The 14,290-nt window shown below is 43.6% G+C and overlaps 1 protein-coding gene and 1 long non-coding RNA gene across 2 annotated transcripts in view; one reads left to right on the forward strand and one right to left on the reverse strand.

Moving 5' to 3' along the window:
• The window catches only part of MLH3 (mutL homolog 3), a 415,885-nt gene extending 407,063 nt beyond the window's left edge, over window positions 1-8,822 (reverse strand). The window contains exon 1 of the mRNA XM_044073460.1: window positions 8,512-8,822. The gene's annotated coding sequence lies outside the window, so the exon portion shown is untranslated. The remainder of the gene's footprint in view (window positions 1-8,511) is intronic.
• A 4,656-nt stretch (window positions 8,823-13,478) lies between these two features.
• On the forward strand, window positions 13,479-13,706 carry LOC122804047. The gene is made up of 3 exons (XR_006365153.1): window positions 13,479-13,503; window positions 13,552-13,555; window positions 13,610-13,706. It is a non-coding gene; the product is annotated as an uncharacterized LOC122804047 (long non-coding RNA).
• Window positions 13,707-14,290: the final 584 nt, after the last annotated feature.

The raw sequence follows: 14,290 nt of genomic DNA on the forward strand, positions 1-14,290 counted from the left end.
TCCAAGTACGGGTAAATTTGAATATTTCTCTATCTGCAATATGCAATGGCTGGGGCCAGGCACTTTGTGAATACTCTGGACGCAGTAGATAAGCCAAAGGGAAGCGCAGAGAACTGATGGTGCATACAGCCTGCCCTGAAACGTAGACATTTCCTGCAAGACTCCCTTATGGGGATGTGCAGATAAGCTTCTTTTAAGTCTAGAGTGACTAACCAGGCATTCTTGGCTAGCATTGGGAGAAGCATTTTGAATTTCGGGACCACCAGAAAGGTGTTGAGAATTAATAGATCCAGGCTAGGGCACCAACAGCCCTCTTTTCAAGGCAACAGGAACAGTCAGGAGTAGAAACCCTGTCCCCTTTGTTCTACTGGAACAGGTTGAATAGCCCTGATACTGAGAAGGGAAAGTACTTGCTTTTGAGCCTCTGCCCACTGGTTTGGAGGAAAGTTTGGCAACCTGCTTGGGGTTGGCAGAGAATGGAATTAGAATCTGTATCCCTGGGATACAATGTTTAAAACCCATCGATCCTGAGTAATGGACATCCAGTATTTTGCATGGAGAGCAAGTTTTCCTCCTAGGGTCGCAAGTAACTGGGCATGGCTGGGAAGGATAATTGAAAAGTCATTGTGAACTTTTTCCATAACGGGGTGGCTTACCACTGCCTGTTTTAGAGGTGGGAGCACTCCATTGTTTAGATCTCGGCATACCCCTGAGACTATAGTCTTGGTGGTCTGTTTCCCTTGGGTTTGGACTGAGAAGGCCTGGGAGAGGCTGGAAAGGACCAGTTTTTAGGAGGCCAATGCCTAATGAATCTAGGTGGCTGCACCTGTAAGAAATATTTGACAGTTTGCATAGATTTAGCTTTTTCATCCATATTTTTAAGAACTTCTGCTTTGGTGCCAAAGAAAAGGTCCGGATTTAAAGGAGCGTCTAGTAATTTTGCTTTGACATGATCTGGCAAGATTTGTTCCTTAAGCCAAGCATGCCTTCTCAGTACAGACCCAGTGACGGCAGCCCTACAAGATGCTTCTAAGGCATCAAAACCACACTGCAAAGTATGTTTGCTAACTTGGTTTGCAGAATACATTAAGATTTACAGGAGTTAATTTTCTGCACAATTTGGAAGTTAACACCATTTTTTGTTTAGTTAGTTCCATAATATGTTGCTGGTACTTCAACATGTGAAACTGGCAATTCAAAGCTATGATGGCAAGAGTTGCAGAGGTATATACCTTCTTACCCCATCTGTCTAAAGCCCTTGAATCCCTATCCAAAGGGGTAGGGTTTCTGGCTGTAGTAGCCTTAATGCCTTTAGGTCCCTGGGAAATGTCTCTGGATCCGCAGTAGGATTCTTAGAGAAATTTGTGAGAATCAGGTACTCTGCAGTACCAGTCTGGTTTTCTAGGGGCCGGTGGTAAAGTGTCAGGAGTAAGACTGGATTTCATAAAGACATCATCTACAATATCCAGGACAGGGGGTATAGCTAGAGGCCTGTGCTGAGGCAACTCTAAAACTGAGTCTCTTTTTGGACTGAGGATAGTCCTGGCATTCCCAGCGGAAATGCTCTCTTAAAGTATGCAAGGTTTCACCAAAAGAAAAATCCACTGGAGGGGAGGCAGAAGGAATGGATTCATCAGCATCTGAATCCTCATAGGTTGATAAGGGTATGTCCTGGTAATCAGAAGGTTCACAGTCATCGGACTCCTGGTCTGTAGAAATAGAAGGAAACTCAATTCTTTGTCTTTTAGCAGGGGAAGGCTGGCTTCCCCTAATCAGGGTAATAAGGTCTTCAGCCATTGTAAGCATTTGTTTTTGTAGCATGGGAGCTTGAGCATGTGCTTTGGTCGTCAGTTTTCTAGGTGTAGTGCGAACTCTGGGCCTGAGAAACTCAGTAGTTTTAGCTAAAAACAAAGTTATAGGTTTAATACGAACATCGGTAGGTCAGAATACACCCTCAGAATCCGGTGCCTGCACAGCGGCTCCGGACCCATCCAAGGTAGAGACATCCGCAGGTTCCATAGTCAAAGAAGCATCACGCGGCATACTGGACCCTGAATGGATCTCAGTAGAGGCCTGCAAATCTGTAGAAGCGGGCATCAAGGGTTGCGAAGGCACCTCACTGAGTACCGGCAGACTGGCGACTAGTTTAACAGAAGCATTGGCAGTTTTGGACCTATGCGGTCTATCTTTACGTTTTTTGGAAGATCAGTATTCGGATGGCTTATCAAAGCCATTTTGGAATATGGAGAATGACGGCGAAAGAATTTAGCTACAAACAGCCCGACAATGAATGGTTTGGGCATTAAACAAGGCACAAAACCGACAGCGAGGGACGTCATGGTCTGGGCCTAAACAGGTGACGCAGTAAGAATGAAAATCTCTGAGGTATTTGCTTTCCACAGGCAAGATAATTGTTAACCTTTTCTGACATCGGTTAGAGCAAGAAAAAAAAAAAGGATCCCAAACGAGGTACTTAGCTTTAGAGGACTTTAGGTTTGAAATTCGAAAAATGAAAAATTTCAGGAAGCGGCCGACCGGCACTGCTTCGGGTTCCTCCACGGCAAGAAAGACTGATGTAATGGCGTCAGCTGCATGTTTTATACACCTGATGACCTGACATCATGGAAGAGGAGACAGCATCCGACGCAGAAATCCCAAAACTCTGGTATTCGAGACGACTGCAGCAGATAACCCAAGTGTAATGACTGCAACAGTGAAACATGAAGAACATCTGCACTGCTGTCTTAAAAGAGTCTTCTCTTCTTGGGAAACAAATATGTACAGTATAAAGACTGCCTTGATGGAGTCTTGGAGAAGAATCAATGTTTCCTACATATATGTATTAGCAAAGAAATGAAAAAAGGTCTCCCCTATACTGATAAGTTGACATAGACCCCCAGGCCCAAAACACTTAGTGTTGTAGGTACCAATGTATTCAATACACCATTGGAAACATGAATGACACTGATTTTTCCGGAGCCAAAGTCAACCTGGTAGGCTTTGGCACCAAAGGGTCAAACTGCAGAACCACTAATCCTGACAAGTGTTGCAATTACTCTGCAAATGGCCTACTCAACAAAAAACAATAATCCCAACAAGAAGTGTACCAGTCACAATGCTATTAAAAGATCAACTAGCAACAAGAAATTTTATAATAAAGGAGTACAGAGAAAGATTTTTTTAAACTACTAAGGACAGGGAGGCAATAAGAGGAGAGAAAGTGAGGAATGTGGATTTGAAAAGCCAAGAAAACAGAATCTCTGTTAGGAAGTCCCAATTGTAAAGACAGTATTCAAAAAATGAGCAGTTACCTGAACTAAAACATCATGAATAACCCTCTAAAGCTATTGCTCGATCTCGGAAGAGGTAATGAGATCTCAAGTGTCTTCACAAGGGAAGGGGATTATAGGATAGGGGAGGGGGATTGAGCTTGTTAGGAGATTCACTGCCATGAAAACTGGTGCCAGAGGCACCAGTCCTTGTGTTATACTGCCCAGACAGGACAAGATCAAATAAAATGTTTACTTTTGGAAAAAATAAAACTTATTAAAAAGAAAGTAAAATCAAGTGAAAACTTTCAACAGCAAATGTACATTCAGTATTTCAATTAAAAAAGACGTACTGTTACAAAATTCTGTTGGGTTTATCCTCGAAGGATGAAATGGAAAACAGAGAGGAGAAATTATACATATTGTAACACTTTGGTTCTAGTAAAGAGGCAATGTGTCTTTAAAATATTTTCTGCAGTATGCAGAGTGGGAAAATTCTTACAGCAGTTATTTAGGCAAGCATTACATAGTAACAAAATATTGATTACCAGGTACTTTTCCGTTAAACCCCTACCACTTTGCGCTGCTATGTTTGAGTTATTTGTACTAAGTAAATTTCTACAACTAAGAAATAAGTTACCTTTCTTACCTTACATCTAAATTAATGCACTGTCATTGCAGAAATAGATAAAGTACACCATTAAACCCCTACCAGTTTTCAGTTTACTGAAATCTCAAGTCAGTTTTGCAGTCTTGGAAAGGGCAGCTCATGCCATCAGACTGCAGCCCTCCCAGGAAAAAGATGGAAGTGTACTGCATTTGAAATAAATAAAAATGTATTAGCCTTTGACATGGTCAACCATAACTTACTTCTAGACAAACTAAATTCCTATTCTGTTAACCCACAAGCATTACAATGGTTTAGGGCTTACCTTCAAAATAGACAACAAGCAGTACTTTGGGAAGACAATCTGTCATCATTACTTCCCATAAATATTGGAGTCCCACAAGGCTCTATTTTAGGTCCCCTTCTCTTTTCCTTATTCATCAATGACCTTCACTTGAACACACCCCAAGCCACCTGCATCCAATATGCAGATGACTCAACTTTAATCTGTACTTCAAAGAATCTAGCCTCCCTCCAGCCAATTACCCAAAATGTATTCCAAAGTGTTGAAAACTGGTTTATGCAACACTGCCTCCTCCTTAATCCCAAAAAAACAAAACTACTCCTTTTTACGCCAACTCATAAATCACCAAATCCATTCTTTACCATTACCTCTAATAATGCCACCAACATAACCCCAGATACTACCACCCGGCTATTAGGAGTTACAATTGACAATCGCCTTAACTATGATGACCATATTAACTCCACCATGAAGTCTGTTAATAGAAAACTTGGTTCACTCTATAGAATTAAACCATTCCTTACCCCCTTAGCCAGGAAGACTATTGCCCAGACCCACCTCATCTCTACCCTCTTTTATGCCTCTGCCATATATACTAACTTATCTAAACACAACCTCTCAAAACTTTCTACGTTATAATAGCATTGCTAGATTTATCCCATGCTCTCCCTTTAAAACTCACCACTGCCTTAACCTTAGACAACTTGGATGGCTAGAAATACAGAACCTTATACTCAGTAAACAACTACTTATTACCCATAAAATCCTACACTATCCCAATAATACCCCTATCCTCACAGATCTGATTTCACCATACAAAAATCTGTCTACACTACGTTCTGCCAATAAACATCTGGTATCCCTAGTTAAATCTAACAGCAAAGCAGGTGACTCTCTTTTTTCTAATACTATAGGAAAAAACTGGAATCTGCTCCCTTCTGAACTATCTACCCTAGCTTCTACTACTCTATTCAAAATACATATCAAAGAACATCTTAAAACCCAGTGGCTCTGTCCTTGTTCTAACCCAGACTGAAATTCCATGCCCCTCCTGCTCAAATCCCATCCCCACACACTAACCTAAGCATACAAACCAACTCTTTCTCTCTTTACACCTGCTCTGTTTTTGTGGTCTAATAATTGTTCTTTACTTTTCCCCTAGCAAACCTTTATATATTGTCTATAATCCATAATTTGTATTATTATATTTATTCATATAAACAATGCTACCTCTGTACTGTAACTTTAATATACATGTCCTTTTTATAAATTGTTAACGTTTTAACTGTTTATGCTGGAGCTTTTCTCCCCGCGCCTCTACTGAAAATGGACATATATCCAGTTAGACTAGCCCGGTCAACAAATGTAAAATAAAAAATAAATAAATTATATTTTGTTTGTGCAACAATAACACAACATTTGACGTGTTTCTGTTGAGTCCACAAAGTCCCGGAACTCGAACTGCACATGCTAGTCAAGTTCCAGGGTTTTTTTTTTTTTAAACGTATCTACTTACTATCCAACTGCCATAAAGGCAGTCTAAAGAAAAGGCATCAATGTGCAGTGGCGGCTGGTGCCTCAAACCATAGGGGGGCTGCAGGAGGCAGCTGAATGGGTGGGGCCAACTAGAAAGGGGCGTGGCTCTGCTCAAAACCATAAAAACTGCGACTTTAATTAAATACACTGCCCTGGGTGCCAAACTGTCATTATGAGAGTCCAATCAAGACAAAATGAAGTGGAGATGAAAAAATGTTTCAATGTATTGGCTACATGACAGCTTACTTAACATCTAGATGGAAACAAAAGGTTGTGAGGCATGGAAAAATAGATTAATTTTTAAATACATTACTGGAATGCCAATCAAAATCAAGTACAAAAAAACAATTATCACTCAACTCAAACCATTTCTCCTTGCACTGCAGTTCAAATTATAATTTATATTCAGCTTTATAAAAGTACCAAGTAACATGCTGTAAAACTGCTTCTTATATAAAAAAAGACCTGCTGCCTTACAACAGCTATCTACTTGTTTCATGGGTAAAACATGATCAAAGTAAAAAATGAACAGCAAACAAGAAACAAGCTCAAGATAAATTGCTTAAAGGATTACTGTACAGATTATGGACCACATATGATAGATTGAGATTCTGTTTAGTTTACGGGTAAAGCCTGCAAAGATGACTGCAAGTCTCCAACAAATGTAATGAGCTTCTGAAAATACTGTAATCCTGTCCTTTATTACAAATACTGTCATATGCATTTCAATACCTAAGGCTTGTATGTTATCTAGTTACGTAAATATTCTCTGCGTGACAACAACAAAAAGGTTTCAATGTTGGTAATTATTTAACAGTATGCTTATTAAAGCTTACTTGCATCTTACAATCTCAGACAAATTTACCTGATGGCCATTAAAACATTGCTCCTTAACACAGAGCAATAGGAACTGCAACATGCATTTTCTGAATAATAAGAAGCATAAATCAACAGTATAAAAATATGACAGAAAACCACAACATTCTGCAAAATCAAGGACAGATGAAAGGCCACCATAGTACTTGCGCCTACCTTGGATGGGGGATACTCTGCAAACTTATACTACATAACTGCTCCTTGCCTTGCATGGACACATCCAGAGTCACTACATGGGGGATTGGGGTGCAACAAGAATGTCACAATTTGAAATGTCTCTGGCTGACGGTGATGGCCCTGACATATTTGTCATACCTCCATTCTTCACTGTTGTCGCACCCTGATGAATGACAATATTCTATGAAGGAGTATATACTGTCCTGTGCTTTTGCTTTGCAATAAACCCGATAAAAAGAATCTGAAAAGCATATTGGTCTATAGGTGTAAGAACACTCCTTGATATGATCATAAGTAAAACTAGCATTAAGGTCTGCATGATGGGTTTCGATTATAATTGGAAGTATCTTCTCTAAAGTATATTGCATAACAGAAAATTACTATACCTCATATGTATAGGATACTCAGTCCCAATGCATTCCTTGCAGTGTATACCTCAACTTGTGATGATAAACCATTATCGGGTATTTTAGGCCATTGTATATTACTGTGTAACAACAACTCTCCTGCCAAGTTAAAACAAATACCTGGGAATTTATTAAAGTGCCTAGCATGAGCTAAAAGGTCCTTTTCCCATGACAAGTCCATATGTGATTCAGAAACAGGTTGGTCTCGATGAATTAAGATGTCATTATAAGCTAATTTTCATGTTTTTTGAATCACAGTTACTACCACAAAATGCTTATCACTGCTCAACTGCACATTGTGGTAGTCACCAGCTGCTCATGTAGGCAGTGGCATTCCTCCCCATTCACTCTCTAACACACACACACACACACACACACACACACACACACACACACACACACACAGTCCCTGTTCATCTCCCTACTCAATTTACCCTCCCATCATACCTCTCAACTGTCCAGACCTTTGTAGAACTTCCAGATTTTTGACTCATATTTTTGGTCTGGTCCTCATAAAATGGATGATTTTCTGGATTTTTGTGGAAAGTGAGAGAGGACTGAATTCACTAAATAATGACACGCGTCCGAGTTTCAGACTTCGTATCCCTCAGATAAATGCATGGTAGCACAAGACATTTTATTCTAGTGACTTTCTAAGCTTATAACAGTAATATTTAAATTGTTTACCTATTTTAGGGGCTTTGTCCCACCATTACATTTGGCATTGCCCATATTTTTTGTTCTAAGAGGTTCGGAGCTATGTGGGTTTTTCTCACCCCTTAACACTTTGGAGTGCCATTAAATCATACATTTATTCGGCTTTGGTAGTTCAATGTATCTCCCCACCTTCTTATCCCAGTACTACCAGTGGTACCAGTACAGTGCTTTACTCCATGACTCAAGCTTGGTATCCAGTACTTTCCCACCCCCAATCCATGTTATGATGCCTTTACAATTATGGCATTTTACTTTATCCCTGGTGCTCAGTGGCTCTCCCCCACTAATTCATCCCTTACTACTGTTGGGTCCATTACATCACTTAGAATGTATTCCTGGTACGGCACCTTAAAAGTAATCCTTGCTGTCTTGTGCCCCCCGCCCCGCATGTTTGTTTTAGGCAGTTGAACAAGGCCAAATACCACAATGACATGGGAGGTTGTGCTGATCTACACAGCCAACTGATTTATGGAATTGCTTGGCTGTGTAGCGGACTTCCGGCAGAAGGTTCTGAGGAGAAAGTACACGGCTAAGTATCACATGCTTCTCCTCAAAATGTCTCATTAGCATTCAGTAGGGCCAGGCCTTAATGTTAGGGGACCATACAGCGTTGCATACCTTTCAAAATACTCAACACTTGAGGCTGTTTTCTCCCTGTTTGACAAAAGATTTGTCAAGCAGCGATCATCTAAACATATAAAAGTTATCCATCTGACTGTTTGCCCGAGAATGTACAACGCCTAACCATACTGTGGTAGCTTCCGTTTAAAAATCAATCATTGCGCTGTTGGAAAACTTGCTTCAGTCTCAGAAATAATTACGTCAAGACTACTAAACAGTCTCCGTCGTTTACTTAACTTATTTTATGGAATGCTTGCATATAACCGCCCATTCAGTGACGTTACAGCTCTCTAGTCCTGCCCTGGGCCATCTGCTCTTTAAAACGTGTTTTTATGTTTGGAACCCCTTCCCTTCACTGCTGTTGCTGGGAGAGTAAATTTCGTCGTTGGACTCTAGTCTTGTGATGCTAAAAAAGATAAGTAGCAGTATTATGCAGGGAAGTCATGTTTTATCTTTTTGTTCAAGTTTAATGTAGTTCCTGCACAGTCTGCCTCTGTTATCGTGGTTTAAACTGCAGTGTAGTGTGGGCTGAACAAACTAACCTTTTTATTGTGGCTATGTTTTCGTCATTAAGCACTGCTCTAATCTGTTCAAACATAATTATTTTGCAAGTAGTAACTCTCTATTTGGAGTCGAACGTACAGAGCCAGCTTGTACTTATTCAAATACATGCATAGTCATGCTCTTGTTCGCCCACGCCAAAAGCAGCAACACTAAAGCATCAGATGTAACGATCAATCCCGTATCACTGATGCCACAGATTGTCCAAGCAGGGTCAATAAAGCATACAAGTAATGACTCTGGCCAGTTAAATGTAAATAGGGTCTTTTTTTTTTCTATTTGCCTGGGCAACAAGTTCTTCGTAATTGGCTGCTCGCAGTGGGCATTTCTACGACAGTATTCAGCATGTGAGCAGCTGCTCGTTACAATTACTCGCATTGAAAGCGTTTTTTTTTTACTTTGGCGTTGCATCTGAAAGAGTGTGCCTCTGTTTATGTTTAGTTGTGTCGAAGTACAGTTTGTGCATCACGATGAATACACCGCGCGTTACAATTACTCTCATTGAAAGCGTTTATTTTTTTCACTTTGGCGTTGCATCGGAAAGAGTGTGCTTCTGTTTATGTTGAGTTGTGTTGAAGTACAGTTTGTGCATCACGATGAATTCAGCTTCTGTACGTGCTCTGTGCCTCACGCGTGTTAGCTCGCCTATGCTGGTTAACATTGTTATGCTGTGTGACCATACATTTCAACTGCTCCGATTTTTTTCCTTCTACTGTTCCTCGTATAACTTTTGATTCTCTGCATTTTTGGCAAATTGGTGGGTGTTTAATTGCATAAATAATGGCAGGCATTTGAGTTTCAGACTCCATACTTTTCTGAAAGTGTATGGTAACACAAACCTTTTACTCTATCAACTTTCTAAGTTTTAAGAGCAGTATTTTCAATATTTTATATATTTTCAATATGTGTCACTATTTCTGGGCTTTGTTCACAGACTGAGACCTTAGCATGTGGTATGGTAAGGAGTTTGTGTAGGGGCTGCCAGGCAAGGTGTGTGTGTGTAGGGGCTGTTTGCCAGGCAAGGTGTGTGTGTGGGGGGCTGTTTGCCAGGCAAGGAGTGTGTGTGTGTGTGGGGGCTGTTTGCCAGGCAAGGAGTGTGTGTGTGTGGGGGCTGTTTGCCAGGCAAGGAGTGTGTGTGTGTGGGGGGCTGTTTGCCAGGCAAGGACTGTGGGGGGGGCTGTTTGCTAGGCAAGGAGTGTGTGTGTGTGTGGGCTGTTTGCCAGGCAAGGTGTGTGTGTGGGCTGTTTGCCAGGCAAGGTGTGTGTGTGTGGGCTGTTTGCCAGGCAAGGTGTGTGTGTGTGTGGGCTGTTTGCCAGGCAAGGTGTGTGTGTGTGTGTGGGCTGTTTGCCAGGCAAGGTGTGTGTGTGTGTGGGCTGTTTGCCAGGCAAGGTGTGTGTGTGTGTGTGTGGGCTGTTTGCCAGGCAAGGTGTGTGTGTGTGTGTGTGTGTGGGCTGTTTGCCAGGCAAGGTGTGTGTGTGTGTGTGTGTGTGTGTGTGTGTGTGGGCTGTTTGCCAGGCAAGGTGTGTGTGTGTGTGTGTGTGTGTGTGTGTGTGGGCTGTTTGCCAGGCAAGGTGTGTGTGTGTGGGCTGTTTGCCAGGCAAGGTGTGTGTGTGTGTGTGTGTGTGTGTGTGTGTGTGTGTGTGTGTGTGTGTGTGGGCTGTTTGCCAGGCAAGGTGTGTGTGTGTGTGTGTGTGTGTGTGTGTGTGTGTGGGCTGTTTGCCAGGCAAGGTGTGTGTGTGTGTGTGGGCTGTTTGCCAGGCAAGGTGTGTGTGTGTGTGTGTGTGGGCTGTTTGCCAGGCAAGGTGTGTGTGTGTGTGGGCTGTTTGCCAGGCAAGGTGTGTGTGTGTGTGGGGGCTGTTTGCCAGGCAAGGTGTGTGTGTGTGGGGCTGTTTGCCAGGCAAGGTGTGTGTGTGTGGGCTGTTTGCCAGGCAAGGAGTGTGTGTGTGGGTGTGTAGGGGCTGTTTGCCAGGCAAGGTGTGTGTGTGTGGGCTGTTTGCCAGGCAAGGTGTGTGTGTGTGGGCTGTTTGCCAGGTGTGTGTGTGGGGACTGTTTGCCAGGTGTGTGTGTGGGGACTGTTTGCCAGGTGTGTGTGTGGGGACTGTTTGCCAGGTGTGTGTGTGGGGACTGTTTGCCAGGCAAAGAGTGTGTGTGTAGGGACTGTTTGCCAGGCAAAGAGTGTGTGTGTGTAGGGACTGTTTGCCAGGCAAAGAGTGTGTGTGTAGGGACTGTTTGCCAGGCAAAGAGTGTGTGTGTAGGGACTGTTTGCCAGGCAAAGAGTGTGTGTGTAGGGACTGTTTGCCAGGCAAAGAGTGTGTGTGGGGACTGTTTGCCAGGCAAAGAGTGTGTGTGTGTGTGGACTGTTTGCCAGGCAAAGAGTGTGTGTGTAGGGACTGTTTGCCAGGCAAAGTGTGTGTGTGGGACTGTTTGCCAGGCAAAGTGTGTGTGTGTGACTGTTTGCCAGGCAAAGAGTGTGTGTGTGTGTGTGTGTGTGTGGGACTGTTTGCCAGGCAAAGTGTGTGTGTGTGTGTGTTTGCCAGGCAAAGAGTGTGTGTGTGTAGGGACTGTTTGCCAGGCAAAGAGTGTGTGTGTGTAGGGACTGTTTGCCAGGCAAAGAGTGTGTGTGTGTAGGGACTGTTTGCCAGGCAAAAGTGTGTGTGTGTGTGGGACTGTTTGCCAGGCAAGGTGTGTGTGTGTGTGGGACTGTTTGCCAGGCAAAGAGTGTGTGTGTGTGGACTGTTTGCCAGGCAAGGTGTGTGTGTGTGTGTGTGTGTGTGTGTGTGTGTGTGTGTGTGTGTGTGTGTGTGTGTGTGTGTGTGTGTGTGTGTGTGGACTGTTTGCCAGGCAGAGTGTGTGTGTGTGTGTGTGTTGCCAGGCAGAGTGTGTGTGTGGACTGTTTGCCAGGCAGTGTGTGTGTGTGGGACTGTTTGCCAGGCAGAGTGTGTGTAGGGACTGTTTGCCAGGCAAAGAGTGTGTGTGTGTGTGTGTAGGGACTGTTTGCCAGGCAGAGTGTGTGTGTGTGTAGGGACTGTTTGCCAGGCAGAGTGTGTGTGTGGACTGTTTGCTAGGCAAAGAGTTTGTGTATTGACTGTTTGTCAGGCAAAAAGTGTGTGTCGGCACTGTTTGCCAGGCAAAGAGTGTGTGTAGGGACTGTTTGCCAGGCAAAGAGTGTGTGTAGGGACAGTTTGCCAGGCAAAGAGTGTGTGTAGGGACAGTTTGCCAGGCAAAGAGTGTGTGTGGGGACAGTTTGCCAGGCAAAGAGTGTGTGTGGGGACAGTTTGCCAGGCAAAGAGTGTGTGTGGGGACCGTTTGCCAGGCAAAGAGTGTGTGTGGGGTTTGCCAGGCAAAGAGTGTGTGTGGGGACCGTTTGCCAGGCAAAGAGTGTGTGTGGGGACCGTTTGCCAGACAAAGAGTGTGTGTGTGTGTTTGCCAGGCAAAGAGTGTGTGTGGGGACCGTTTGCCAGGCAAAGAGTGTGTGTGGGGACCGTTTGCCAGGCAAAGAGTGTGTGTGGGGACCGTTTGCCAGGCAAAGAGTGTGTGTGTGTGTGTGTAGGGACCGTTTGCCAGGCAAAGAGTGTGTGTGTGTGTGTAGGGACTGTTTGCCAGGAAAGGAGTGTGTGTGTGTGTGTGTGTGTGTGTGTGTGTGTGTGTGTGTGTGTGTGTGTGTGTGTGTGTGTGTGTTTGCCAGGCAAGGATTGTGTGTATGTGTGTGGGGGAGGGGGGAGGCAAGTAGTGTGTGTGGGGGGGATGGGCAAGCAAAGTGTGAGTGTGAGCAAGCAAAGTGTGAGTGTGTGGGCAAGCGGGGAGTATGTAGGTTTGTGTGTGTGTGTGGGCAAGCGGGGAGTATGTAGGTTTGTGTGTGTGTGGGCAAGGGGAGTATGTGTTTGTGTGTGTGTGTGGGCAAGCGGGGAGTGTGTTGTGTGTGTGTGTGTGTGGGAGCATGTAGGTTTGTGTGTGTGTGTGGGCAGGGGAGCATGTAGGTTTGTGTGTGTGTGGGCAAGCGGGGAGCATGTAGGTTTGTGTGTGTGTGGGCAAGCGGGGAGCATGTAGGTTTGTGTGTGTGTGGGCAAGCGGGGAGCATGTAGGTTTGTGTGTGTGTGTGGGCAAGCGGGGAGCATGTAGGTTTGTGTGTGGGCAAGCTGGGAGTATGTAGGTTTGTGTGTGGGCAAGTGGGGGAGTGTGTGTGGGCAAGCGGGAGTATGTAGGTTTGTGTGTGTGTCTGGGGATGAAACCCAACAATGTCTTTTGGGGCAAATCATTCCTTTTTTTACTTCTGTCCTTCCTTCCATGCACAATGTAATTATGATAATCTTGGGAAATATTTTGCTATCCTTACATGATGCTTGTGCATGCATGTACAGACTACAGAGTTGTGTGTGTGTGTGGGGGATGCAAGCAAGGAGTGTGGGGGGATGCAAGCAAGGAGTGTGTGTGGGGGGGGATGCAAGCAAGGAGTGTGTGTGTGGGGGGGGATGCAAGCAAGGTGTGTGTGGGGGGTGGTGGGGTGTATGCAAGCAAGGAGCGTGTGTGTGTCCAGCAAGGAGTGTGCATGTGTCAGAGGATGCAACTACAACAATGTCTTTTTGGGACAAATCATTACTATTTTACTTCTGTGCTTCTATGCACAATGTAATTATGGTAATCTTTGGGAATGATTAATTTTGCTATCCTTAGATGGTGCTTGTGCATGCATGGACAGACTACACATTTTGGTGCTTGTGCATGCATGGAGAAACCAGAGTGAAGGGGTCATGGGAGATTTTTTGTTTTTATTGCTTGTGCTTATATACACAAAGTAATGAACGGGTCACTGAATTTTAATTTTTGTGTCTGCATATGTGGCCAAAGATCACAAGGGCTTCTTGAGGGAAATGCTTCATTGTGATGTACTTACCGTGCATACAGACTACTGAAGATCTTGTGGGGGGAAAACGGGCAAACCTTACCATAACGGGGTCATTGGCAAAAATGTTTCTTTTCTTATTTGTGCTTTTGACAACAGAATTTAGGGGTCTTTGGGGAAATTTTTTTTTTTTTTTTTTTTTTTGTCCTTGTGCATACATGCACAAAGTATACAAGGGAGCCTTGTGGAAATTATTCTTTTTCATGTCATTTACTGCTTGCTATGTGTTCAAACACACTGCTGGAGAAGTCATTGTGATAAATGTTGTTTCTCGTTGTGCATGCATTGAAAAATAACCAAGGGAGCCTTGGTGAG

The sequence above is a fragment of the Protopterus annectens genome, chromosome 6.part0 (assembly GCF_019279795.1).
Source record: "Protopterus annectens isolate FY-2018-M chromosome 6.part0, PAN1.0, whole genome shotgun sequence".
NCBI lineage: Eukaryota > Metazoa > Chordata > Ceratodontiformes > Protopteridae > Protopterus > Protopterus annectens.